The sequence below is a fragment of the Chrysemys picta genome, chromosome 2 (assembly GCF_011386835.1).
Source record: "Chrysemys picta bellii isolate R12L10 chromosome 2, ASM1138683v2, whole genome shotgun sequence".
NCBI classification, from domain to species: Eukaryota; Metazoa; Chordata; order Testudines; family Emydidae; genus Chrysemys; species Chrysemys picta.
In genome coordinates, this window is record NC_088792.1 from 198,702,897 (window position 1) to 198,727,767 (window position 24,871).

Sequence of the window (24,871 nt, forward strand, 5' to 3'; positions counted from 1 at the left end):
TGGTTTGGTTTTGAGGGGTTTTTCTTAGCTTTTATTTAAAAATGTACAAGGTAAAATATAAAACATTGTTTCAAATTGAAAATTCAAAACATTTTGACTTTTTCAGGGTGGTTTTTTTGTGGGGGACAAAAATAATTCAGCAAATTTAATACAAATTTGCAAAATGTCTTAGTTGACCAAAATCTGAATTTTATGGTGAAAAAAAGTTTTATCCAAAAAAATTTCCTTCAGCTCTAACCATAATGATCTTATAAAAAACATATCAAATACTAATCCCAATGGCAATACTAATAGTTGGAATGGTAAACATATATCCACTTTAAAAAAATCTAGTCCATACTCCATATTCAAGTACTGTACATTGAAACAGTGGAATATGTTTCATAGACATTGAATGATTACATGGCCTGAGAACTGTGAAAAGCTGGAGTTCATGGAATCTGTGGCAATAAAATTGCAGTAAGAATAAATGTCCTCATTGCTGTAGAAGTGCAATAGAATCTTCTTCTGCTGCCAAAATCCAAATCACCTCCTCTATTGGATGTCTGTCATATAAAGACTATACAGACTAGGAAGTGACTTATCTTCTCCTGTTTTTTAAACATATGTTAAACAAAATTGTTCTTGGTATGTACTCCTAGCTGCTGCTCTAATGGTCAGTCTGACCTTTGCTGTCAGAAAGACAAATTACTGCTTGTTTTCTCATAATTCAAAAAAAAATGTAGACATTGTCCCAGGATTCTAGAAAGATCATTTTCACTTCTTTATCACCACAATTTATTTTACATTGTAATCTAGTACCTTAAAAATTTTAGCTATATGCATTAAATGGTACTAATTTAAAAAGTCCAGTATGGTCATAAAAAAACATTTGAAACGATGCGTAAATTAAATTGAGAATAAAGTTAGTCTTCTTAAGAAGAAATACATTTTTGAGAATGCTTCTTCCCCTGCTGTTCAAGGTCCCTTTTGGGTGTTGGCTGAATGTGGTATTTACGTCATTGTAAATTCTATTAATTGACTTTCTGACATTAGAAAGAGCTTTAATTTGTATGCATACTGCCCAACCTAATAATTATGGTGTATTATGAAATCAATGGTACAAATGTATCATTGGCATATAGTTAGCCAGCAAAACTCCTGAAGTCAATGTGCTTGCTTACACAATGCTTAATTTGGCCTAGGAGTTTTGCATGTTTGTAACAGAGGCCAAAATTAAACTCTCATTCTTAATTTTCTTTCCCAACTTTCTAGCGGGGAATCTTCCATTCCATTCTTTGATAGATGTGATATCTAACTCCTTCACTGATACTTCCAGTTATCTTACTTGTCTTATAAATGTTCTTGTCGCACTTTATTTTCAGTGGTCTCCTACAACTTTTATGAACCTTCATGCTTAACAATCTGTCCCAGCTTGTATTTAACTTGGAAACTCTGGTTTCCTTCTTCACATCTGAGGAAGAGCTCTGTGAAACTTGAACGCTTGCCCCTTTCATCAAGAGAAGTTGGTCCAGTAAAAAATATCACTTCACCCACTCTGTCTCGTATTTCATAGGCAGTTAATATTTTACTACACTCTTGAGAGTTTAAAAAGATGGAGACAAGTTCAGATTATTCTCTGATGGTGTAAATCAGCATTTTTCCATTGACTTGGATTTATGCCAAATGGGGATCTTACCCATTATCTTCTCACAATGCACATTATCCAAAGAAAACTTCATATAAGTTAGACAAATATCAATATACCATTCACAATCATACTGCAATGGAAACTTCTCAAAATAGAATGCATTTTTTTAAAGTATCAGACATACAAAGGATCCTAAATGTTAATAGTATTAGGAGTCAGGGTGAGATTCCATGTTGTGCCTTAGATAAATAGATTCCAAGGACTGAAGGGACCATTATGATCATCTAGACTGGCCTTCTATGCAGTATAACACAGGCAATAGAACTTCCCTCAAAATAATTACTAGAACATACATATCCTTTAAAACTTAGCTTTCAGAAAAAATCATCCAATCTCGATTTAAAAATTGCCAGTGATGAAGAATCCATCGTGACCTTTGGTAAGACATTCCAAAGGTTAATTATCCTCATCATTAAATATTTAGGTCTTATTTCAGGTCTGAATTTGCCTAGCTTCATCTTTAAGCCATTGGATCATGTTATACCTTTGTCTGCTAAACTTAGGAGCCAATTATCAAATATTTGTTCCCATGTAAGTACTTATATACTGTAATCAAGTTACCCCTTAACCTTCTGTTTGTTAAGAAAAAGAGATTGAGTTCCTTTGGTCTATCACTATAAGGCATGTTTTCTAATCCTTTAATCATTCTTGTGGTTTTTCTCTGAACCATCTCCAATTTATCAAGATCCTTCTTAGAATTGTGGACACCAGAACTGGACATGGTATTCCAGCAGTGGTCAAAGCAGTGCCAAATGCGGAGATAACGTAACCTATCTATTCCTATTCAAGAGTCCCCTGTCCAAGCCCCTTGAAGAGGAGCATCATGACATTCACAGCCCAATGGAAGAAGCGACTAAGGTGGCTTTAAGCCACTTTTCCATTCTTTCAATCCTTAACTGCACTAGAGGCTGCAAATACCCCTGATAAAAAGTATTATTTTTGCTCTGAAAACCCAGCATTCCTAGCAGGCACCAAGTGTGGATCCTTGGGTGTTTTATGGAGAAGGATTTGGTCTGTAATAGAGAGTACTCTAGCTAGGAAGGAATCTGGGTACATATATTTTGAAAAAAAAATGCAGATGGAAAAGTAGTCTTCAATATCTATAATTAATTTTATGCACTGCTATCAATATCAAAACATTATAGCACACGGCTGAGCTCCTAAAAGTATTCTCTTTACCATATGTCCTGGTTTAATTAAAGCTATTGTATAAAATGTGATGAACATCTGAATTTCTTAATGTTTGGCAGAAAATTTGCCTGATAAGCACAGCTGTACAGTTAAAGTTAAGATGGTACTTTAATTCTAAACACTTATAAATTTCTTGTATTTGTTTTGAAAATACATAAGACTTGGGCTTGCGGGGCTTGGGCTTGCAGGGCTTTTTCATTGATGTCTGGGCTCAGGATGGAGCCCAGGCTTTAGGACCCTGATAGGTGGGAGGGTCCAAGCCTGAATGTCTACACCACAATTAAAGGGCCCCTTGGTCCGGACCCCGTGAGCCCGAATCAGCTGGCATGGGCTAGTTTCACGTGTCTAATTGCAGTGTAGACATATCTTCTGAGACAAGAATGGATGACCTGATGGATTACACTATCTGATGTTCATAACAATCAATAGTGTGTCCAAGTGCCCTGATATCATCTGTGTATGTCATGATGGTACACTCTTGACTCGTGAGACATGAAGTGAGAAGATTAACACAATAATGGAAGGGGGTTAAACAATGAATATCATAGAATCATAGGACTGGGAGGGACCTCGAGAGGTCATCTAGTCCAGTCCCCTGCACTCATGGCAGGACTAAGTATTATCTAGACCATCCCTGACAGGTGTTTGTCCAACCTGCTCTTAAAAGTCTCCAATGATGGAGATTCCACAACCTCCCTATGCAATTTATTCCACTGCTTAACCACCCTGTCAGTTAAGAAGTTTTTCCTAATGTCCAACCTAAACCTCTTTGGCTGCAATTTAAGCCCATTGCTTCTTGTTCTATCCTCAGAAGTTAAGAAGAAAAATTTTTCTCCCTCCTCCTTGTAACAACCTTTTATGTACTTGAAAACTGTTATGTCCCCTCTCAGTCTTCTCTTTTCCAGACTAAACAAACCCAATTTTCTCAATCTTACTTTATAGGTCATGTTTTCTAGACCTTTAATCATTTTTGTTGCTCTTTTCTGGACATTCTCCAATTTGTCCACATCTTTCCTGAAATGTGGTGCCAAGAACTGAACACAATACTCCAGCTGAGACCTAATCAGCGTGGAATAGAGCAGAAGAATTACTTCTCGTGTCTTGCTTACAAGACGCTTGCTAATACATCCCAGAATGACATTTGCTTTTTTTGCAACAATGTTACACTTGTTGACTCATATTTAGCTTATGGTCCACTATGACCCCCAGATCCCTTTCCGCAGTTCTTTTTCCTACGTAGTCATTTCCCATTTTGTATGTGTGCAAGTAATTGTTCCTTCCTTAGTGGAGTACTTTGCATTTGTCCTTATTGAATTTCATCCTATTTACTTCAGATCATTAGGATCAACTGATCAATTTTGATCATAAGATCAATTTTGGCACAGTTTTACATTCCTATGCCACAGTTGTGGTGGAGACTAAGAGGTTCTATTTTTCTTCTATAACATCTGAAATCCCATACATCAGAACTAATTCAGGGAGCAGGCCATTTGAATAACCCAGATTGCCGCCATCCAGTTTCAGAGTGAACTGTTTCTCATTTTCGGAAAGCTCTCGATCTATTTGTGGATACTTTAATTTAGACATTTGGCCTCTTTGTCCATCCATGCTGGAAGACAGACAGGAAGCAATGGATGTGGCTTAATTAAGCCACAACTTATTCACTTAAAAAAATCTGAGTACCTGGCAACAAATTGAGGAGTACAGGAAAGAAGGGGCAACGGTCCTTTTCTTCCAACAGTGAGAAAAAAGACCCCCCCACACATGAAGATTGCGGTGAGCATATTGGCATTGCTGCAGTGGTTATCAAGCAAAAGGGAATAAGTACATCATGCTGCCTGAGTAAGTTTTCCCCAGTAGGTCCCCTTTCACCTAGTCATACAAACCGGGAAGCCCATGTTGTGGATTCTTTTACTGAGCCTTTTTTATTTAGTTCTTTGGTTAAATCTTGTCTAGGCCAATCCAATTTAATTCTTTATTGTAAGAAAAAACTCTCTGAGAGGCTTGTTTGTTTGTTTTTCCTCCTCAGTGGTGGTCTGTGATGTTGAACTATATAATAAAATTAAAGTTTGCAATATGTTGTTGTAGGATTCTACCCTCATTTTCTTCTACTGCCTTTTCTTAGTGTTTGCAGAAAGTATTTTGGTAATCCTTTTGGAGCTCGGTAATAAGTATCTGATTTAGTGTGTTTTACTGTTTTGTTTTTTTTCTTGAGGAAAATTGGAAATTCTGCAGGAACAAACTGAGGGCTTTTTATCCAAAATTATCTCTTCAGGCAAAACATATGTGGCAAACAAATCACAATATGCCTTCACAGTCTTTACAACAGAAGTGTTTGTCATATGTACCATTTCTGGCCCACAACAAACACAAACTATAACTAAGTACATTTATTTATTTTTCTCTGCAAAACCAGATGTAGTTTTTGCCAAGGCTTATTGCCCTCTTTCATAGAGCACATAGAACAGTCTGAGGGTATGTCTAAACTATGAAATTAGGTCGATTTTATAGAAGTCGGCCTTTAGAAAGTGATTTTATACAGTCGATTGTGTATGTCCCCACTGAGCGCATTAAGTCGGCGGAATGCGTCCTCAATACCGTGGCTAGTATTGACTCATGAAGCAGTGCACTGTGGGTAGCTATTCCACAGTCCGTGCAGTCTCTGCTGCCCATTGGAATTCTGGGTTAACCTCCCAATGCCTGATGGGGCAAAAACATTGTCGCGGGTGGTTTTGGGTACATGTCGTCAGTCTCCCCTTCCTCTGTCCCTCCCTCTGTGAAAGCAATGGCAGACAATCGTTTAGCGCCTTTTTTCCAGGGTTACCCGTGCAGACGCCATAGCATGGCAAGCATGGAGTCCGATCAGCTCAGTGCTGCTGTTGTGAGCATTGTAAACACCTTGCACATTATCCTGCAGTATGTGCAGAGCCTAGCTAGGAGCCACCAGCACGAGGATAATTGTGAGGAGGACATGGACACAGATGTTCCTGAAAGCACGGGATGTGGCAATTGAGACATCATGGCAGTAGTGGGGCAGGTTGATACAGTGGAACACCGATTCTGGTCCCAGCAAACAAGCACAGACTGGTGGGACCACATAGTGTTGCAGGTATGGGATGATTCCCAGTGGCTGCAAAACTTTCACATGCATAAGGCCACTTTCCTGGAACTTTGTGAGTTGCTTTTCCCCGCCTTGAAGCACAGGAATACCAAGATGAGAGCTGCCCTGACAGTTGAGAAGTGAGTGGCGATAGCCCTGTGGAAGCTTGCAATGCCTGACTGCTACCAGTCAGATGGGAATCAATTTGGAGTGGGCAAATCTACTGTGGGGGCTGCTGTGATCCAAGTAGCCAACACAATCACTGACCTTCTGCTAACAAGAGTAGTGACTCTAAGAAATGTGCAAGTCATAGTGGATGGCTTTGCTGCAACGGGGTTCCCTAACTGTGGTGGGGCATAGACGGAACGCATATCCTTATCTTGGCACCGGACCACGTTGCCAACCAGTATGTAAACCACAAGGGGTACTTCTCAATGGTGCTGCAAGCACTGGTGGACCACAAGGAATGTTTCACCAACATCGATGTGGGATGGCCGGGAAAGATGCATGACACTCCCATCTTTAGGAACTTCGGGCTGTTCGAGCAGCTGCAAGAAGGGACTTACTTCCCAGAAAAGAAAATTACCGTTGGGGATGTTGAAATGCCAATAGTTATCAGCCTACCCTTTGCTCCCATGGCTAATGAAGCAGGCAGCCTGGACAATAGTAAGGAGCAGTTCAACTATAGGCTGAGCAAGTGCAGAATGGTGGTAGAATGTGCCTTTGGACGTTTAAAAACTCGCTGGCGCTGTTTTCTGATGAGGTTAGACCTCAGCGCAACCAATATTCCCATTGTTATTGCTGCTTTCTGTGTGCTCCATAATATCTGTGAGAGTAAGGGGGAGACGTTTATGCCGGGGTGGGAGGTTGAGGCAAATTGCCTGGTTGCTGATTTTGAGCAGCCAGACACCAGGGTGATTAGAAGAGCACAGCTAGGCACACTGCCCATCAGAGAGCCTTTGAAAACCAGTTTCATGACTGGCCAGGCTACGGTATGACAGTTGTGTGTTTCTCCTTGATGCAAACCTGCCCCCTTTGTTGATTTTAATTCCCTGTAAGCCAGCACCCTCCCCCCTTTGACCACAACTGGCAAAGGAAATAAAGTCACTATTGTTTTGAAACCATGCATTCTTTAATTTATTAATTTTAAAAAAGTGAGATAACTGACAAGATAGCCCAGGTGGGGTTGGGGAGGAGCGGAGGAGGGAAGGACAAGGCCACATTGCTTATTGTAGCCCCACTACAAATCAAAACTGTTTGAATGACAGCCTTCTGTTGCTTGGGCCATCCTCTGGAGTGGAGTGGCTGGGTGCCCGGAGCCTCCCCCCCCCACGTTCTTGGGCATCTGGGTGAGGAGGATATGGGAGGAGGGCAGGCAGTAATATAGTGGATGCAGCGGCTGTCTGTGCTCTTGTTGCCTTTTCTGCAGCTCCACCAGATGCCTGATCATGTCCGTTTGCTCCATTAGCCTCAGCCTCGCCTCCTGCATCTTCTGATCGCGCTCACTTAATGCTTTCCTGGTCTCTGTCACTGAATGCCTCCATGCATTCAGCTGTGCCCTATCAGTGCGGGAAGACTGCATGAGCTCGGAAAACATGTCATCACGAGTGCGTTTTTTTTCCACCTTCTAATCTGCGATAACCTCAGGGATGGAGATGATAGGGGGAGCATAGAAACATTTGCATCTGCGGGGGGATAAAAAGGGAGAGTAAAATTTAAGATGATACATTTCTGAGAACAAAAGGGAGACAGACACTTTCACAGTGAATCAAGCAATTCGCAGCAGACAGCACATGTGCTTTAGGTACAAGGTCACATTTTGCCTTTAATATTGAACGCCTGCCGGTATGGTGACACATCACGCACAGCCGGGCAACAGAATTTTGTTTCCAGGCAGCCATGGTAAGCGAAAGGGTATGCGGGCTTGGCTTTTTCCGCCTTCATAACATGTGGGAATGGTTTCAATCTGCAGCATCCTCCTTTCCCATAGCAAGCAATGCTGGTTGGGTTTGCCATTTAAAAGGAGGGGCTGTGGTTTTGGGGTGGATGTGCTGAACACCCTCCCCCCACCCCACCGTATGGCTATTCTCTGGGATGATCCCTTTTAGCCAAGCCCAAACAGCCCAGCATGAAGGGGATCCTTTTACTGTTCCCTTACAAAAATTCCCGTATTTTAACCAGGTGACCATGGATGATATCACTTTCCTGAGGCTAACACAGAAAGACAAAGACCAAATGTTGCTTGAATGTGACCAAAACCCAGGACCATTCGCTGCCATACTTTGTGCTGCAATGATTCCAGACTACTTTCTACTGGCTTGGCGTGGTAAAGTGTCCTACCGTGGAGGACAAAATAAGGCAGCCCTCCACAGAAACCTTCTGCAAAAGGCTTTCAGAGTACCTCCAGGAGAGCTTCATGGAGATGTCCCTGGAGGATCCCTGCTTCATCCCCAGACATGTTAACAGACTTTTCCAGTAGCTGTACTGGCCACGAATGCATCCCAATTCTTCAGGACAAATCAAACATTAAACACAATTGCTTTTAAACCCTGTACTGTAGTTACAAATGTGCACCCGCCAGAGGTGCCTTCTCCGGCTTCAGAGTCTGGGAACCCGCCTTGAGAGGGTATTGGCTCCAGGGTGATGAAAAGGCCCTGGCTGCCGGAGAGAACAGATTCTCCGCTTGCCTGCTGCACATTCTTCTCCTCCTCTTCCTCAGCCACAAAACCCTCCTCCCTGTTGCATGAGACTCTCCCCTGGCAGGTGTCCATGGATAGTGGTGGGGTAGTGGTAGGGTCCCCCCATAGAATGCCGTGCAGCTGATCATAGAAACAGCATGTATGGGGCTCTGACCCGGAGCGACCGTTTGCCTCCTTTGTCTTTTGGTAGGCTTGCCTGAGCTCCTTAACTTTCACACGGCACTGCTGTGTGTCCCTGTTGCAGCCTCTCTCTACCATGCCCTATGCAATTTTAGCATATATATTAGCATTTCTTTTTTGATCGGAGTTCGGCCTGCACAAATTCTTCTCCCCATACAGCAATTAGATCCAGTGTCTCCCGTTCGGTCCATGCTAGAGCTCGTTTGCGATTCTGGGACTGCATGGTCACCTGTGCTGCTGAGGTCACCACCCTGACCAAACAGGAAATGAAATTCAAAATTTCCTGGGGCTTTTCCTGTGTACCTGGCTAGTGCCTCAGAGTTGAAAGTGCTGTCCAGAGTGGTCACATTGGAGCACTCAGAGATAGCTTCCAGAGGCCAATTCTGTTGAATTGCATCTGCACTACCCCAAATTCGACCCAGCAAGGTCAATTTTAGTGCTACTCCCCTCGCCAGGGAGGAGTACAGCAGTCGATTTTAAGAGCCCTTTAACTTGATGGAACGGTGTTGGTTGTGTAGGCGCATTGCTTATAAAAATCGACATAACAAAGCTAAATTCAACCTAACCTCGTAGTGTAGACCAGGGCTGAGGTATGATTCAGGGACAGTTACAGTGTTCACATACAGTTTTTTCTTTCACTAGCCTGGTCTAAAGCCTAACTATTACGAGTAACTTGCATCCAAAATTTTATTTTCACTATGTCTTCACCGCAATTTGCCAAATTAGCCAATAAAAATGTGGTTTTGGAACTAGACAATGATCCACCTCCAATCACATATACATGACTCCAGATGTAAATCTTCATACTTGCACAAAAGTCATAAAAATTAATGTTAAGGTTCCTATAAAGACCAAAACTCCATGCTTTTGTGTGCACACCTTTTATAACTAAATTTGAAACTGGAAAACACTTAGCAAATGCTACAATTTGGTTATGATCTCAAAATTTGCCTTAGGTTAGCTAAAAGTGGATTAATTCACAACAAATCATGTATATTATGAATATAGCCTCTCTATACACAATATGTTCAAGATTATCATAATTTTCTCTAATGTATTTGTGATTCAAAATTATGTAACAATTTATTTTGGTGTGAAAATTTCTCTCTGGATTGGTTTTGAACAGTTCTCTGTGAGTGCTCACTAATCTATGTTGGTTAATTCTAAATGCTCGGTATTGTTTCTGTTCTTTAGCTAGTCATTTGAACTACTACCAGTGAAAATGCTTTCATATGTGAATTTAAATTCTGTTTCCAAGAATGCTCACACATGCAACATTAATAATTTATTTGCTGTACAACTCACTTGCACAAATTGTTGTGAAAAGTGAACACAAAAGAGACATTATCATGGAGAAAGCTGTTTAAAGTAATATATAAATTTCAGTATAAAATTTTAAAACAATTATATTATCTACATGCTCATACACATCTATTCTTCTCATACCCTTCCCTCTTCATTCATATTTATGGATACTTTAATTTTACTGACTCCCATTTTTTTTAATTCATTCGACTGTTTCATAATATTCATACTGCGGTCCTACATCCAGAACTCCTATTGTATTCAGTGTGAATTTTGGAGAAGAAATGCAGAAAAGTCCAGGATATTGTTTGTCCTGAATTTAGTTATATTCCTGCTCTAAACAAATACCTGTACATGTTAAGAACCAAATGTGTATTTTCTGCAGAATTTCATAAAAAAGATATGCCTTTCACAGAAGCTAATGACATGTTCATGTCAGACTTCAACTATTTTCTTGCTTGTGGATATTTATCACCTATTAATAATAATCAAGCTTCTATTGTATTAATATTTGTACAATTTTTCTGAGTTCATTAATGTATTGAAAATAAATATGTATAATTTTGTATTAACTAGAACTGATTCATAGTATATCCATAAGCTGTTTAATTAATGTTAGTAGACATTTATGAACATGGTTTTATGAATATTTATTACAAAATGCAATTCAGAATTATTTATGGATTGTTGGTATGGCCCAGAAGAAGTCTGTTAAATAAGTAGAACATTTTTGTATTTCTCAGATAACCTATTAGCATGTAAGGTGAAGAATTACTTTAATGAATAAAGTAACAATATTTTTTGTTACAGGTCTCATTTAATCTTCAGAGTTTGTTAAATAAACACACTTCCCTTCAAAGCTAGAGAGAACATTGATAGGACTATAATCCCCATTGGTCAAACCTTCCTATCTAGAACAGGGTGGTCACAGATCACATTGTATCATAGACGAACTGTATTTTACTTGAATTTTGACCACCTAAACTTTAAACCCTGATTGTTAAATCATCACATTTTATATTAATCAATGATAAAGTTTAATATTCTTTTTTCAGCATGATTGCTCATGAAGGGTTTTCAAATGCTACTTTTAATATCTTGTAATCACTGACCTGACCACTCATTAAATGTCATTGTGCAACATAATGCTGGCTCCAAAAATTTACAATTATGACAGCATGGTCTTTGGAGACTGTGAATATGGTCATAGTAGACAGTCATAAACCAAATTCAACTTTGCTTAGACAGTTGACTGAATAAGGAGGAAATGCTATGGGAACAGAAGGTCAAAGTCTCTTCACTTTGATAATTGCTTTCATGAATGATTCTTTGGGGGGGGTGGGGGGGAATGACTGAACGTATTTGTGCTATTCCAAAGTAAAATGCATTGAACCCTACTAAAAAACTTTTTTCTTCAAACAGCAAAGGCTCTTTGTGAATCTGCAGTTTGAGATTAAAGCTAGCACAAGGACAATAGTGCTTTCAGCGGTAAAGCTGTTCCCCCATTATAGCCTGGCAGTGCAATGGTTCATTTATCAGGAATGTATTATGGGAGACAGTTTAAAAATATCCAGATGATAGATATTCCTTTTCCTGTTGTGTTTAGAACAAATGGCTTACTGTAACTGTGGAAATTACACTCTTTTCTTCAAAACTTCTGGGAAAATGAGCCATCATAAACCCTCCAAATCATTTGTCTCTCTCTTATGGCCTCTACTTTTACAGTTTTTATTAAATGTTTAAGCAGTTTTCAAATATCAGCAGCAATATTTTTCAAAAACATTTTTAGTCATAAAAGTGAAAAATTCCCATTTTTCTGAGCACTCGCTCTTACACCCTCCCTGTATTCCGCTCAACAGTGAACCAAGCACCACACTGTTTCTGGAACTGCAGACCCATAGCTTTATTTGCAAACCACAAGATTTTACAGACAAACGGTCATGATTCATGAACACTTATCAAGATGTTGTTTACAAATTACCTGTGGTTAATTGCTAGGCAAATACAGCACTCTGTCAAATAATTTTGCTCTCTGAAAAATGAAGGGTCCACAAATACTTTGACACATGAAGGTGAGATTAATGTTTCAAAGCTCACCACTCATTGCACCCTTCTGATTCTGTGGGAGATCTCTGCTGTTGGCTTATGCCATGAGTATGTAGCCTAAGAACAACAAGGGCTGCAATAACTGCAGAGAGCTAAAATGAGCTAAGGATAGGTGTAGCCTGGATGCCCTTGCACTATTTCCCTTTCCTCTGGCCATGCTCCCTTTTTCTTGCTATATCAGCAACAGAGTGGTGGTGAGAGACATCATTGCCCCATCACAGCTCTTTTCCACCAGTGGATTGCCCTAACACTTGGATAATCCTCCTGGGTTAGTCAAGCACTCTTCAGGGCCAGATTTCACCAGTCTCAAAGAAATTGCCTTTTGTGTGCAAATGATTTCTCACCAAGGTTGTGTGCACACAAATAAAAGCCACACTTTCTAAATTTGTGCCTAAAAACAACTTATTAAAAATGAAAGCACAGGTGTGCGAAACAGAAAAAAAAAACATATGCCCCAATTTCTGCATGAAAAAACTGGGTAATATATGCAAATATGTATCTGCACATGCATTTCTCACTTTGCATGTGTAAACATAATTCCTTCATGTAGGTAGGTCTTACTTTTGAAAATTATGGCCCTGTGAAAGCTTGAACAACAGAACAGCAAAATACAGAATGGAATAACTAGCCAACCCAGGATGACCAAAGAGATATCACTATGACTGTTTATAACTAGTTTAGACAAGATAGTTAAATATTGTGTCCTGGTGCGAGGATTGCATTCGAGATCTTGAAAGTATTCCTTGGGTTATCATTCATGGTATAAGGCTATTGTGTGGATGTCTCCACTGTCTGCTATAAGCAATCCAAAAGAGAAGGACAAAGTGCTCTTTTCACTTCTCTTCCCAATGACTTTCAATGACTAAACACACATGATTATCACTATACATACAGAGATAACCACAAAGTGAGATTTTCAAAGGTGTCACTCAGAGTTAGGCACCCAACTCCCATGACTTTAAATGAAAATAGGAAATGTAATTCACTGTAGCCAAATACATGCATGTAGGTATGTAGGGATATAGGTATTGATTAAGGCTGTAACACAAGTAGAGAAACCAGCAGTGCTCTGGCGTCTAAGACAGTTAGCTTAGCCAAACTAATTGAGGCCTAAAGTCTTAGGTTGACTTGAACAACTAACTTATAAGTGACCTTTAGTCTCAAAATAAAGCTCTTTAGTGAGCAAATATAAGTGCTGATGGAGGTGAAGAAAGAAACAGCAGAACACAAGATGTGACATTTTGAGAGATTCCTGGGAAATATGTATAGGTGAAACTTTCATACGTTCAACCACAATAATGCCATAGTATCCAATTAATGTGAATGCTAGTAAGCGTGATATAGATGATTAATTAACTATATGTTAATTAGTAGAGTGCAGAATAATGATTAATACATTCAACCACAATAACGCCATAGTACCCAATTAATGTGAATGCTATTAAGTGTGATGTAGAGGATTAATTAGCATATAGTTATTAGTAGAGTGTAGAACCCATAGATAAGGAGAGGGGGCTGAACTCAGGGGCTGAGTATGCATAAGAGAGAGTGGGTATTAATGTAACAACTATATAGGTTATGACCTGGCCTATGTGCCTTGGTACTTACTGAGATATGCCAGACTGATGATCACTTGCTGATCATCTCACCTCTACTGCAGGGTTCTCTACAAAGAATGAATAAGTGAGGCATGTGCTGGACATTTTGTATTCTGTTTCTCTCCTTTGTTATATTACAGTGCTTGTTGTGTTTGTTTGCTTTGTGCATAAGATTTTTAATAAAGTAAACATGGCCAGAGACGCTGTTTCTCATGTGCTCATTAGGTCTCATTCTAATACAGTTCTGATAATATGGCTAATCTGGGAGTCAAACTCTCACAGACCACTAACAAGCTAATTATTGAACCAAAAAGGCAATCACTTAGGTGCTTTTGAAAATCTCACTCACAATCCCTTCTCCCTATGAAGGCAAGGGCTGAGATGATCAAAACAGATAACAGCATACCATCCCCTTAAATCTGCCTTTGTGGAGGTAATGTGGTTCTGAATATGAACTGATATTGTTGCTGACACAAATCCCAAATTTTAATCTCAGATTTGCCACAGGTTTATTGTATGGCTGTGGACAAGTCACTAATTTTAAGTCATGGCTACACTAAATGAGTCCCCAAAGGGCTTCAGTGGAAATCCCCAGGAGGAATTTTGGCATAGACAGAGCTGTCCCTTGGGTACGGCAAATTGGGGCAACCGCTCTATGCCCCACACTTAGGGGGCCCCACGGGCCAGTGCGATTGGCCGGCGCAATTGGCCCTGTATTCATCACTTCCACCCCGGGCTGCCCTAGGGACAGCCCTGGGCATGAATATACCAATTGGGAAAGTGGGGGGAAGGAACAGACTCCCCACCAATTTAGGATCCTATTTAAAAGTGGGGATTTTAAGGAAATTATTGAGTGGGCAATTGCTCATCTCTTCAAGGATTTTCCATGCCAATCAGTTGTGGTGTTGTTAATAACATTAGACATAATAAAAACATCACATGACTTAAGAATAGTTCTAGACCATTGTATTTATTAGGAATAGAAAGAAGAACAGGCAAGGCATTGGGAGTTACTCACTAGTGGGTTCTAAGAAATAGTCTACTTAAATTAGGCATTTAAAAATTCATGGTCATCATTTTCCAGAAATCCAGAGTGAAATACTTCCCTGTAAAGGGACTTAAGTGCTTGATAGGGTCTTGTGAGACCTCCTGCACAGGAATGGATTTTACCCTCATTCATGGAGAAATATAATACAATTGGATCCCTGAGAACAGAGCTGGCCAGTAAAGGGATTAATAATTTTATACAATTTACTTTTATCTTAATTGCTAATTTTATATTCACACACCCAAAGGGAAGAGATTTACTAATTTTATAGAATATTTTAGAGCTGGAACATAAAGTCAACTAGATGATATTCTCAAAACATGAAAAAGCTAATTATCTCTTAGACCGAAATCCCAACCAGAATTCATTATTCTCAATTTCAGAAGGGAGTGAAAAATTAGGTCAGGGTAGTAATAGAGCCAGTAGGACACATAACCCAGACAGACAGTTATATTTCATTTATGTTTCAAAACCATTCCTATGTAAAGCACGTGCCTACGCTCACAGAGATTTTGACTGTTTTAGATTTATCCCATAATTAATATTCTTTAAATTCTTACCAACATGTAGCACATATATACTGACACTTTATACCTTCAAAGCACTGTGCAGACACCAAATTCACACACAGACACTTTTGTTTGTATTGTATTTTACTGCTTCAGCAGCATCCTTGGGAACTCATCTGTAATATTGCTCCTACTTTTGAGCATGGTGTTCACTTACAGTAATACATAAATAATTATAAATACTGAAATACTTTGTGAAGTATTAGATTTAAAGATTGGTCAGTCCAAACAAGGGGATGGCCAAGAGAAGGAAGAGTTGGTGACATAAGCTGTCTGGGGATGACTGACCATGTATGTACCATATGCAAAAATTACCAGGGTTTGATATCTCTGTTGCACACCTGTAGGTTGGTGTTTGCTCACCAGCCTGGATGCAAAGGGCTATTTTGCCACAGAGCACACAGGCCACTGGACTGATGCATATACAAACTATCATAAAAATAATTCCTCTTAATAATTCCCTTGAAAGGGTTGCTTTCAAATTAAAAGAAACAGCCTACATCCTAAAGAATATATTACAGCTTTGACCACATTCTTTTATCTAATAATTGCTATATCAGCAAATAGGAAATCAATGATAAAGAACATGAAAACCAAAGCGCTTAAAACTTTAGCAAAGGAAATTCTGACACTGAACAATAAGGTAGAATTAAAACAGCTTGTCCCCTGCATATATACTATATTGTGTGCTCCAAGTATTAATAGAATGGTGCACTTATTGAAGTTCAAGATGTTTTCATACGTGAAAGGAGCCCCACAGCGCTAAAAAGGAGACTGCAAAAAGACAATAGCACTAACCGCTGCACCATACTGCTTCTATACAATATCAAAAATATTTCTACTGATGTTTTACTGCCATAGGGAGAGTCTTTATACTGTCTTTTGGTCAAAGGTGCCAGTGTGGTCTTGGGTATTAGAAGAATTCTTAGGTAAAGAACGCATTTTCTTTAAAAAAATCACTGATTATTTGGGAGGATCCTTTGAATTAAAACTCCTGTCACAGACTGGTGCTTCTTTAAGTTATAATTGGTTGTCATAATCCAACTGTGATATCAACTGGATATATTTGAATTTTATGCTGTCATTTCATTTAGACATAAATACTGCTGCTGTGGCTGCGTATCTGTTTCTTTTGTGAACTGTCTGATTCTTTCCTGAATCTAACTAAGATAATTACTTGCCTCCACACATGCAGCTTTACAGCTCTACCACCAACACCACAGGGAGAAGAAACAGCTGCCTGAATCACTCATCCTGGAAGACTGTCTTTAGATAGTTCTAGGCTTGGGTGTGTTAAAACGTGGAAGGCCCAGTGAGTCCCATTCTCCTGCTAGCACCAGGGATTTGGAGCAATCACATTTTTCAATTGCTCCGCTCCGGCTCCGGGCACAAACCTACTGCTTCGCGCTCCACTCCAAAGCCCTGGCTAGCACACAAAATAGGCACACAAAATAGGCAGCTATGCTTTGGTTGCTAGTACTCCAGGGTCATGATTTTCAGAAGCACTGAACACCCTTTACTCTAACTGATTTCAGCTGTGAGAGAGAGTGCTTTCATGCATCCGACCAAATGGTATTCACCCACAAAAGCTCATGCTCCAATATGTCTGTTAGTCTATTAGGTGACACAGAACTCTTTGCTGCTTTTCCTCCTCTAAAAATCAGGCCCCAGGAGCAATAAAAGGAAGCCAGCCTTCACTAACATCAGCACTTCAGAGATCACATGTCTGGACTGTGGGGTGGAGCATGAACTTGGGTCCCTTCCCCATTGAACAGCCTGTAACCACAGAGCAACATTTAGGGGAACAGAGTATTCTGTACAGGAGGAATAAAACACTGCTTTTAAGTGTAGTGCCCTTGCATCCCCAAGGCATTCCTCACTGCAGTAGAAGGTCCCTCCTCTGTCTACCTCCAGCTCACAAAACCATAACAGAAAACATTTTAACGTTTGGGACTTAACTCATTACTTTTGTTCAGCATACACTTTGCCTTTTGGATAACGATTGTAAGCTCTTTGGTGTAGGGACTATCTTTCTGTTTAGTGTCCCTAGTATACCAAGATACTAGTCTATGATTAGGTGTCCCTAAGTTCTATGGTAATACAAATAATAAACAACCATCACCACCACATAAGTGTAGCTTTTATTTCAGCCTCACTTTAAGTAGTGGAGATTTAGAAAATCTTTGTCCAGGAGACAAAATTTAAGGAAATAAAGCTAAAGATATATAGTTTAAATCTTGCTTTAAAGAAAGGACTCACCTGATAAGCAAGTTTAGAAAACATCATTTCATCAGCAAAACTAATTGTGGTCAAAAAAATACTACTGATGTTTTGATGAGTTAAAGGAACTACTTTCATGAGAGTAAGACTTGTAGAACTAAATACCAGAACTTTAATTTCAAGTTCTTGTAAGGTCCTCTTCCCCCATTGCTACCTTATATACACAATATTCTTTCTTTGGGCTGAATTTTTTCCTATATTAATTCTCACTATGAGGGAAACTTGGAGAAAAAGTCTAGTAAGATTGAAGCCAGCTTTTTAAAAGATAATAGAGCCTAAAAACATTGTTTCTATAGGTAAAACATCACCAAAAAAAATGTTTCTAAAGTACATCCCTCTAGAAAAAAAAACTTAGAAGAGAAAAAAAATTCTAGAAAACATCTCTTTACACAGTAATCCTACAACAGCTAAATGGACAGACAGGCTGACTCATTCACCCATCTCCCTTTGAATTCTCCCTATGGTCCTAAAGTGAGGCTTTTATAACTGCAAGGAATTCCTTAACCAGCCCACAGGTGAACTAAGACCGTCTATTACTTCACCCCCAATTAGGTTCAACAAGATATAAAACCCAGCTGCTTTCACAATTCCTCAAGCTAATTACTTTATTCTTTTAGCTGCTTGAATGTTAGATCAGTGCTTGTAGATGTCTATTCAAAGCAGTATTTAATTTCCTTTTATATATTATGATAAATATATTATAGTATTTTAATATGTCTACATATTCTATTCTTAGTCCTAATTTTAATGCTTAAGAAACTCAGGACAGCTAACTGTTTTAAAAACACTATGGAATGTATTAGTTCTTTAATATTTATTTTCTCTATCTAGATAGGTATAATATTACAGAAAGTTTAAAAACTTCAAAGTCTAAATTAAACAAAGTTCAAGAAGAGATAATATGTGGAGGCAAAAGATATAATCGTTACAACACTACAATAGTGAATCATCATCATTGGAAATGCCTGTGCTATAAGTAGACCTGTATCCCACTTTTTTATATTTGTCTATTTATAATCAATTAAAATAGAGGGGTTGCTGGAAAGTGTCAGGGGTATAGGTCAGAGAACAACGAAAAAAATGTTTCTTGAGGATGGTGAGTGGGTTTGTATATGTCACAAGATCATAGAGTGAAAGCAACCTATTAATGGTAAATGGGACTGTGCTTCATTTATGTTGTAGCTTTTTTAAACAGCTTTGTTGTGGGTAGAGGAGTTTCAGGAGGAAAAAGTATGCCCTTCTGATGTGAAGATCCTGGTAGAGTTCAACGTGGCAGGCCCATCTTCTTTTGAGAGCTCTACATCAAAACTTTCTCCTGATCAGGTCTGGATTCAGGAAACCTGGGGCCATACATGCATTATGATACAAGAATCCACTATGGCTCTGCTCTTACAGCACATAGTGTGGCCTTGCCCACTTTACATGGCAGTGATAGAGGATGTCCCTTTCCTTCACAGAGATGTAGAAGCAACAGCATGGAGCCACCCTTTCCCTCCAGGAGGGTCTGCTCCCTTTAGGAGCAGCAGGGATGGTAACAAAGGTCCCTGAAGTGGCAGAGGTGGTAGAAGATGGACCCCCCCCCCCTTCCCCTTCCTACCCTGGATGCAAGGGTGTATTTATTTGTGAGGTGGGGGATCAGGCCTAAGGAACTCTTCTGCTGAACACCGAATTCTCTGTGGGGGTGATGTAGGTAGCTCCCCCTATTACTTTAAAGTGTGGATAATATGATCTTATGATCATTGGACAGTTCACATTTCTTAAAGCTACTGTTTCAGGCTGCCTATGTGGGTTATGTTTTCAAGCTGTTCATCTGAACCAGGAAGGCAAGAAATTTACTTTAAAAAAAGTAGAAAAATTGACTGATAGCACATGACTTGATTAATCACTATATACAAATCTAGATCTGCTCTACAATTTTAGTTCTAACTCTCTCAGTCCATGAAGCCAAGGGAAAAATCTCACCTTCACTTACCCAAATCAGAAAAAAACAACCTCCAGCTGAGGTTAGTACCTGCTTCCCTTTGTATCATCTATGGCAATTGGAAGAGGGGAACAGTTTGATCATAGACTTGATCTCAGGAACACAGGATGAGGTTGGGTGACTCACGGCTAGGAGCTGTGAGTTCTGCTGGTAGGGGAAGAGGGATATTTCCTTTCTTTCTGTGACTCTAGAGATCAATGGACTGTAGAGATTCTGAAGGCTTCATACCATGAGGGATACAAGACTTAAGGTTTTGGGTCTTAGTCCATTTGTTTGAATGAGATTGCATAAGCAGACAATGCTTGTTTTAATGTGAATTCAGTTATAATTCTTTCCCTTTTTAATTTTCAAACAAAAACTGAAGGGAAAATGTCTGTGTGCAAAAATCAGACAATTCATAAGATTTCCACAGCTTTCCTATATCAGTCACAGAGCAATTGATATAAAGGTAGTAAAGTTAATGCCATACACAGAAATACAAATACTACATATGAATATTGAGTTGAATTACAGTTAATGGGAAATTTTTTACTTTTGTGCTCTTAAAAATCTCACATACTTTATTGTAATATTATGGTTTAACATTTTATTTTATAATATTTAATATGACTGAAAGCCAATTTTATAGCTGTTTGACTAATTGTATAGTTATAACATGCATTTTACCTTAAAAACGGTATTACAGTGAAATCATTAGTCACACAATATTTTTTATTTAATTTTCACACATTTATATCATTCTAAGCAATTAATTTCAATCTTGACACTCTTATATTTCCAACAATTTGGTAAAATTGGAGAGTAATGTCATTATTGGGTTGAAAAAGAATTTAAATTCCAAGTAATAAAGTCCTGGACAAGTGAGTTATAATGGAAGTGCTGGCACAATCATAACCGCAGCAATGCTAATGTGTTGTTGTAATACAGTAATTCATATGAAATGAATATATATTGGAACTGGGCAGACGATTTTTATTAAGGCTGAGCTAGCTAAATTTTTAGTTTTTGCCAGTGGGGGGGGAATCTCTATTTCTTGATGCAGTTTTTCAAAGTGAATGTGAAAAGCTGCTTTTTGGCAGTGAACTGCAAAATTGCAAAATATTTTTCATATTTATTTTATGAAATTCAAATGAGGCATATAATGCATCATTTAGAACTAATGTTTTATACTTTTGGCATAACTTTCTGTTCATTTACATTGGTGTAAATCAGGAAAATTTCCATTGAAATTAATAGTTACACCCATGAAAAATTAGTGTGAGACCACAAGTGGGACTTGTTTCACTGCTGTACGTTGGGATCCTGATTCTTCACTCAGTTAAACCAGTAAGCTGTGGTTTGTGCTGTCTTTCACTTTTCCCTTCAGTCTTTAGAGCAAGGGTCGGCAACGTTTGGCACGCGGCTCGCCAGGGTAAGCACCCTAGCGGGCTGGGCCAGTTTATTTACTTGCTGATGCGGCAGGTTCGGCCGATCGCAGCCCCCACTGGCCGCGGTTCGCCGTGGGAAGCCGCGGCCAGCACATCCCTTGGCCCGTGCCGCTTCCCGCCGCCCCCATTGGCCCGGGACGGCGAACCGCGGCGAGTGGGGGCCACAATCGGCCAAACCTGCCCTGTCAGCAGGTAAATAAACTGGCCCGGCCCGCTAGGGTGCTTACCCTGGCGAGCCGTGTGCCGAACGTTGCCGACCCCTGCTTTAGAGCCTTTCTTCCATTCAGTGGGATTATAGCAGCCCTGATTTACACCACTGTAAGTAGGAGGAGAATTGGGCATATTCAATATACACATACACTGTAGAAGTCTACACACAAATATAGGAACTAGCATACAATGGTCTTGGAGTTAGGATTAGCCATCCTAGAAAAAAAATGCTAATTCTGGTGTGAGGGAAGGAAAGATCACTACTTTAGCACCTGGGGTTGTCTGCCACATTCTTTTCCACATACAACAGAGCTAATTTTCAGTTTGCCATTCTTCTAGCTGCTGAGGTTGATTTTTCTATCGTGCATCAAACACAGTGTATGTGGTACTGACATGGAGAGAAAATGAAAACAGTATATTTTTCTCGACCTTGGTTGTGTAATACAGAAGAGGAAAAATAATTATAGTGCAGTAAAATATTGCTGTGAGTTGCTCATTATTTCTTAAATAGTAACACAATATTAAAAGATAGTGGTGAGCCTCTACATGAAATATATTCATGGTAAAAAAATGATTTATTAAAGTGAATCATGTGGCTTATTTCTGCTCAGATTTGTCAGGCTGATCAATGGAACACTATAAGCAAGAAATAGAGCGGGTGAATACAGCCCAAAAATAAAAATAAGAAAAGAAACAAGAAGAACAAGAAAGTAATCACAATCACCAAAATAAAACACATAAAACTTGGCTTTGAAAAAGTTCTTACCCATGTTCCATTAATTCTCCTTTAACATTCAGATATATATTTGTGACGGTGTACGCCATAAGGCTTCATGGGAATATGCTTATGAATGTATATATGATATAACTGGAATATGTTTTATGCTACGTATGCCATGTAACATATCTATGTAAAGCTTATGATCTATTGAATACATTCCTCCTATTCGTTTGCATGTATCATTTTTGTACTTGAAGTTAGGAATATTGGTTGTATACTTGCTTAATAACCTTAGTGAAGCATTTGGTCAGCTTCACGAGATATGCTGGAGGGTAGGGATAGGATATAGAGGGACCTAGACAAATTAGAAGATTGAGCCAAAAGAAATCTGATGAGGTTCAACAAGGACAAGTGCAGAGTCCTGCACTTAGGACGGAAGAATCCCATGCACTGCTACAGACTAGGGACCGAATGGCTAGGCAGCAGTTTTACAGAAAAGGACCTAGGGGTTACAGTGGACGAGAAGTTGGATATGAGTCAACAGTGTGCCCTTGTTGCCAAGAAGGCTAACGGCATTTTGGGCTCTATAAGTAGGGGCATTGCCAGCAGATCGAGGGACGTGATCATTCTCCTCTATTTGACATTGGTGAGGCCTCATCTGGAGTACTGTGTCCAGTTTTGGGTTCCACACTACAAGAAGGATATGGAAAAATTGGAAAGAGTACAGCGGACCGTAGCAAAAATTATTAGGGGGCTGGAGCATATGACTTATGAGGAGAGGCTGACAGCTGTGCATATCTCTCTATCAGTGTTATAGAGAGCGAACACTTTATGGGTTTACCCTGTAAAATCAATTTTACCCTATATAAAGCTTAATTTGGGGTTTAGGATCCATTGGGAGTTGGGCATCTGAGTGTTAAAAACAGGAACACTTCTGTAAGTTGCTTTCAGTTAAGTCTGCAGCTTTGGGGCATGTGGTTCAAACCCTGGGTCTGTGTTGGAGCCAGGGGTGAAAGTAGAAATAGGAACTTACCGGTACGGGACTGGGTTGGGGCAGGCTCTGGGCCCTGAAAGGGGCGGGGCCTCAGGTGGATGGGGCGGGGATGAGGGGTTCAGAGCCAGCCCCGGCCTGCCCTGTACCTTGTAAGTTCCCTCCTCCTCCTCTGGGGTAGCAGCGGCAGCCGGGGGCTCTGGCACCAATTTAAAGGGCCCAGGGCTTGGCTGCCGCTACTGCCCTGGGCCCTTTAAACCGCTGCCGGAACCCCCGGCTGCCGCTGCTACCCCAGGGCTCTGGCAACAGGGTTCCAGGGGCTATTTAAAGGGCTGGGGCTCCCCTGCCTCTACTACCCCGGGCCATTTAAATAGCTGCCGGAGCCCTGGGATAGCAGCGGCGGCGGGGCTCCATCAGTGGTTTAAAGGGCCAGGGCTGTAGAGGCAGCAGGAGCCCTGGGCCCTTTAAATAGCCCCTGGAGCCCCACTGCTACTCCAGGGCTCCAGCAGCAGGGCTCTGGTGGCAATCTAAAGGGCCTGGAGCTCCAGACACTTCTGGGAGCTCCAGGCCCTTTAAATTGCTGCCTGGGGAAGCCGGGCCACCCTGGTACAGCTACCGGCTCTTGCCGGTATGCCGTACCAGGGCATACCGGCTTACTTTCACTCATGGTTGGAGCAGACTGGTGTGTCTGGCTCAGCAAGACAGGGTGCTGGATTCCCAGGCTGGCAGGGAAAGCAGGGCAGAAGTCTTGGCACATCAGTTGTCAGTTCCCAAGGAGGTTTCTGTGATCCAACCAGTCACAGTATTAATGGTTTTTTTGTTTGTTTGTTTTATTATTTTTCCTCACAAAGGTGTTAATGGAAAACAAACCTCTCCTAAATACTTGTGCTAATGCATGTTCATTTGAAGATTCACACTGGAAGCATTCACAGAAGCATCTTCACATTTCTTTGTTTTCCCTCCACTTATTTGTAAAGCTTTCAGTCAGCCCAACCCGGGGCAATAACAATATCATTGTTACTTTAGATAACAAATCATACATCACTAACTGATAAAACAGTGAGTATTTTCTGAAATAGATTGAAATATGTTCATCAATTCATTCATCAATTTTGAAGAGCAACATTGTAAAAATCAAAGCTTATCCATGGGTAATTTGTAACCTGAAAACCAGATTGAGATAATGATTCCCTACAAATATTTTGCTGAACTCTAAACTGCAGAACATTTAGTATTCCAGATGCTAAACTGTATGTAGCAAATGCTGAGATACACCATGAAAAATTGCCATAAAACAAATATATGTATGCATGTAATGTGTTTAAGGATTAAGAGCATTTAGCAAGTTATTAAAACAAACTCAGTTAAATGTTCCTGAAAAAATCGTGGTCTAATGTAACTTATCAAAATTCAGTTCTGTCGACTTTGAAAGCAAGAAATGAATACAGTGATTTATTCTGATATAAAATCAAGTTATTGCATTACATTACCTTACACCTGCAAAGCATTCTATAAATTATAGGTAAAGCTCATAATGAACAAAATAGTAACAAAAATAAAGCATCTGGTTTGAACTCCTCTCTCTATATATGTATTGACTGCTCCATGCTGTATTATCCACAGCTATTCTCATATCAGTCCAGGAATAGTGAATAATAGCAATGTAAAATAAAGAAATAACACATGTGTGACATTGCACCCCATAATGCTTTATAGAAATATGCTTATGAGTGTAAATTACATAACTGGAATATGTTTTATGCGAGGTATGCATG